We start from the raw sequence: 6,000 nt of genomic DNA on the forward strand, positions 1-6,000 counted from the left end.
ATACTATTTGAAGGCTTTAAACCTAGTAAAAAAAAACTTAATAAGATATTTAATATCTCTAAAAAACCCTTATCAGAAATTAGTGAACTCTGTTTATCATAGTGAGATGAAGATAAAAAAAATCAGAAAAATAATTAAGAAAATATTGTTTATTAATTAAACCATATCTTAAAGAAGATCTTGGAGAATCTAGCATGATTCTGCCTAAAATTCAAGATAATCATACAGCATTGCCTATATTAGGATTTAAAATATTAAAAATCATGAAATAAGACTTGAAAATAATATTTATAAAGATATTCTTATTATCTAGAAGTTTGCTTAATATATGGATAAGATAATATAGACTATTATTACCAGTTATTAGAGATTAGCCAGAAGATAAATATTATAAAAACAGAGTCTTAATATAACAAACCATGTCTGTATATTTATTTTAAAGAAAGTAAAGATTATTAAAAATATAATAAACTCTCTTAACTTATATATTACACGAATATATACTTAATATATTATAATTAAAAATATATTATTAACTACTGACTTAAGATACTGGAAGTAGTTAGGATTAAGACAAGTTACTATCTATATAATATCTTTAATTATATATATAAAGAATACTAGAGACACTCTTATCATAGATTAATATATTAACTAGCATATTTTAATAATCAGTATATAATATACTACACGGTAAAGATAAAAGGCTCAAGATTTCTAAAAAGATATCTATAATAGTTAGAACCTAACTAGCCAGAACAGTAGTTAACAGCCATAAAGTTAGAACTATATCTAAAGATCTAAGTAGTTATATTAAATTAACTAGTCCAAGTATTAATAGATTCTGGAATAACTAGAAACTTTATAAACCCGCGATTTATACAATAACTTAGGATATTCAGATAATAGAAAAAAAAACCTAAACTAATTATTAAACTAAATAAAGAGAATTTGGAAACTCTTATATTAATAATCAAGTCAGGAACTATACTTATAACTGTAAAGAATTATTATAAGTATATAAACTTTAATATAATATCTTTAAAACAGTATAATATTATATTAGAGATTTTATAACTTAAGAATCATAATTTACAGATTAATTAAAAGACTGAGAGTCTCTAATTCATAAATTATGATTATCTAAGATAATACTAGCAAGGACTAGATATAGAGTCTGGATCTATACAGCTCACTATTCAGCAAGGAGCTGAAGCAAGGATTAAGCAATCTAGTAAAGGAAGATTAAGATCACTATAAAAGCTTAACGCGCTAGACATTGAAAATAACTTAGAGAAAAATAATATCTTAAGTATAGTTATATAAGTAATAACAGTAACTCAGCTATTATAGAAAGATTGGCTTATAAAATTATTAAGATAGATATTAATAATAATAGAAAAATATTACAAGTATAGTATTAATAGTTTTAATATAGAGATCAAGATAACTATCCAGAGACTAGAAGATTTATAAAAACTTCTAGCTATAATTAAGAATAATATATAGATTCTATCACAATATAAGAGATTTAAGAACTTATTTAAGTAATCAGAGTAATCTAAATTATCTTAATACAAAAAGCATGACCATATTATTTCTATAAAGAAAAAAAAGTTACTAATATATAAAAAGATTTATCCAATATCTGAAAAGAAATTACAGACATTATAAGAATATATTAATAATCAGCTAGCTAAAGATAATATCAGGCCTTTAAAGTCACTAATAAGATATGGAGTCTTATTTATACTAAAAAAGAATAATAGTTTACAGTTATATATAGATTATTAATCACTAAATATTATCATAATCAAGAATTAACACCTATTATCTTTGATTTTGGAAATCCAAGATAAGATACAAGAAATAAAGTAGTTTACTAAACTTAATATTATAAATATATATTATTATATATATATCACAGAAGATAAAGAATAAAAAACTATATTTAAAATAAAGTATAAATACTTTAAATACTTGATTATGCTATTTAGGCTTACCAACACACCAGTATTATTTTAGCAATATATTAATAAGATTCTTAAAAAATACCTTGATAGGTTTATAATTACTTATCTAGATAATATATTAATCTTCTTGAAGACTGAGAAAGAATATATAAAATATATAAGACTAGTTTTATATAAATTATATCTATATTAATTATAATATAAGCTGAAAAAATATGAATTTTATATACAAAAAACAGAGTTCCTGAAATATTAGATATCTATAAAAGAAATCTATACTGAGCAAGCTAAAGTATAAGTGTTACGGACCCCTGCTAGCTGAACAACTAGTAAGGCGGGTATGTCAGGCAGAAGGCCACATCCGGACGGAAGGGGGCTCTTATCGAGGAGGATCCCAACCCGAACTGTCAGGCAATAAGGATCACGTGACCATGGTATACAGACAAGCATGTGGTATATAACATACCATCATGGTCTATAACTACCAAGTGGGTATATGATAGACCCGATGGTATATGGAATGGTATACAGGGAACAGATATATAAGAACACTTCTTTATATACTTAACTAGTTCTGTTCTTCATGCTTAATAATACTGTCTTTAAGTAACCATATATTTTGGTAATAGCTTAGTAACAATACTCATCCGTACTTACTTACGGATAGCTGCGCGGCACTATCTGGCCTTACTTCTCTTCTTCTGTTTAGATTAAGTCATCTTTAGATAGTCATCAACCTGACTTACCTTGATTCAGTTCAAAGGTACGTATTGGAACGGGAGCTAAGCTAACAGGAACAGGAAGAAGTGATCCTAGGGTTTAATATATTGAGCACCAGTCAGTATGAGTATTATTCAGTGATAATCAATCATTATATTGACTATATTGAACACATTGCGAGCACCTCAGCAGCAGGGCCTGATAACCAAGGAACTGATGAATATGGTTAGTCAGCTACAAGAAAGCGTTACTGCCTTAGAATAACAGAACCAGCTACTTGAAGGTTGTTTATTAGTTAAATCTGTTAAGATCTGACTACCCGAGCTATTTAATAATAAATAAGCGCGGTTCAGAGCTTTCTTGACCCAGTTAGATCTATATCTTAACATAAATAAAGAAAGACTTAAGAATAAGAAGGATAAGATCTTTTTTGCATCTACTTATCTTACTAAAGTAGTATTTAATTAGTTTAAACCATATATCCGTAAATGATAAGAGAAGTTAGTAAACAATCAGGATAATAATATAAAGCAATTTTTTACTAGTTATATTAGATTTAAATAGTATCTTAAACAGATGTTTAGAAATATTAATACAGTATAAAACACTGAGTAAAAGTTATAATAATTTAAATAAATAAAATCAGTATCTATATATATTTCAGAGTTTTAGCAAGTTATCAGTTATCTAGACTAGGATGATAATACTTATATCTTATAATTTAAAGAAAGACTTAAGATAGAGATCTAAGAAAAGATCATTTAATAAGAATGACCGGATATCTTGGTCAAGATAATAAAAGTAATAATTAAGATTGATAATAAGTTATATAACTTTAATATAAAATAATAAGAAGATTAATAAACTAGTAGGTCTATATTTTAATATAATAATCAGCTAGATTACCGAGCCAATAACAGAAGGTCAGTATAACCTAGAAGCTTAGGATACAAAGATCTCTATAGACTAAAACCAATAGAGCTGGATATTGCACAGCATCAGACTCAAGAGACTCGAGTATCTAAGAAAGAACTTGAATAGCATAAACAAGACTGCTTGTACTTTAGCTGCAGTAAAGCAGATCACTAGTCAAAGGACTGTAGTCAGAAACAGCCTTAAAAATAATTAAGTACTATAAACCAAGATTAAGGCAGAGAAGTCTATAATATCACCACTATTCAGCATAAAGTTTAGACAGAATCTGTAATATAGATATTAAGTAATAAGAAGCTATATATTATTCAGCATGGTTAGCTATTAGAAGACAGGATGCACCATGATCAGTTAAGATAATAGGCCATTCTGGATAAGTTAACAGTACTATCTAGTTAATAAAAGGATTAATAATTATCTGTACTATTAGTTTGGACTATAGAAGTTAATAATAATAATTATAAGTTAGTTTTAAGAAACAACTATCCTAGTATAATTTAAAATAAAGATAAACTGTTAAATAAAGAATATAGTATACTGCTTAAAGATCTTAAACCTAGTAAGAAAAGACTTAATAAGATATCTAATATCCCTGAAAAACCTTTATTAAAAATTAGTAAACTTTGTTTATTATAGTAAGACAAGGACAAGGAAAACCAGAAGAATAATTAAGAAGATATTATTTATTAGTTAGACTATATCTTAAAAAAGATCTTAGAAAATCTAGTATAATTTTATCTAAAGTTTAAGATAATCATACAGTATTACCCATATTAAGATTTAAAATATTGAGAATTATGAAATAAGACTTGGAAGCAATATCTATAAAAATATCTTTATTATCTAGAAATCTGTTTAATATATGGATGAGACAATACAGACTATTATTATTAATTATTAAAGATTAACTAGAAGATAAATATTGCTGGAACAAAGTCTTGATGTAATAAATCATATCTATATATTTATTTTAAAGAAAGTAGAGATTATTAAAAATATGATAAACTCTCTTAACTTATATATTATATAAATATATACTTAATATACTATGATTAAAAATATATTATTAACTATTAATCTAAGATACTGGAAGTGATTAGGACTAAGATAAGTTACTATCTATATTCTATCTTTGATTGCGTGTGTAAAGAGTACTAAAGACATTCTTATCATAAATTAATATATTAGCTAGTATATTTTAATAATTAGTATATAATAAATTATATAATAAAGATAAAAGATTCAAGATTTCCAAGAAAATATCTACAGCAGTTAAAACCTAACTAGCTAGAATAGTAGTTAGTAACTACAGAATTAAAACCATATCTAAAAATCTAAGCAGTTATATTAGATTAACTAGTCCAAGTATTGATAGATTCTGAAGTAACCAGGAACTTTATAAACCCACAATTTATATAACAGCTTAAAATATTTAGATAATAGAAAGAAGAATCTAAACTAATTACAGAACTAAACAGAGAGAATTTGGAAACTCTTATATTAATAATTAAATCAGAAACTATATTTATAACTATAAAGAATCACTATAAGTATATAGACTTTGACATAATATCTTTAAAATAGTATAATATTATATTAAAGATTTTATAACTTAGAAATCATAATCTACAGATTAATTAAAAGACTGAGAATCTTTAATTCATGAATTATGATTATCCAAGACAATACCAGCAAGGACTAGATATAGAGTCTGGATCTATATAATCTACTACTCAGCAAGGAGCTGAAGCAAAGACTAAATAACTTAATAAAGAAAGATTAAGATTACTACAAAAGCCTAACATACCAGGTATTAAAAATAACTTAAAGAAAAATAACATTTCAAGTATAATCGCACAAGTAATAACAGTAATCAAGTTATTATAAAAAGATTAGCTCATAAAATTATCAGAATAGATATTAATAATAATAAAAGAATATTACAAGTATAGTATTAACAGCTCTAATACAGAGATTAAGATGATTATCTAGAAACTAGAAGATTTATAGAAATTTCTAGCTGTAGTTAAGAATAATATACAGATTTTATTACAGTATAAAAGATTTAAGAACTTGTTTAAATAGTTAGAGTAATCTGAATTATCTTAGCATAGAAAGTATGACCATATTATTTCTATAAAGAAAAAAAAATTACTAATATATAGAAAGATTTATCTAATATTTAAAAAGAAATTACAGATACTATGAAAATATATTAATAACTAGCTAGTTAAAGATAATATTAGGCCTTTGAAGTCACCAGTAAAATATAAAGTCTTATTTATATTAAAAAAAAATAGCAGTTTATAATTATATGTGGATTATTAACCACTGAATATTATTATAATTAAGAATTAATATTTATTATCTTTGA

This window comes from Aspergillus sclerotioniger (genome assembly GCF_003184525.1).
Source record: "Aspergillus sclerotioniger CBS 115572 chromosome Unknown BO94scaffold_5, whole genome shotgun sequence".
Lineage (NCBI taxonomy): Eukaryota > Fungi > Ascomycota > Eurotiomycetes > Eurotiales > Aspergillaceae > Aspergillus > Aspergillus sclerotioniger.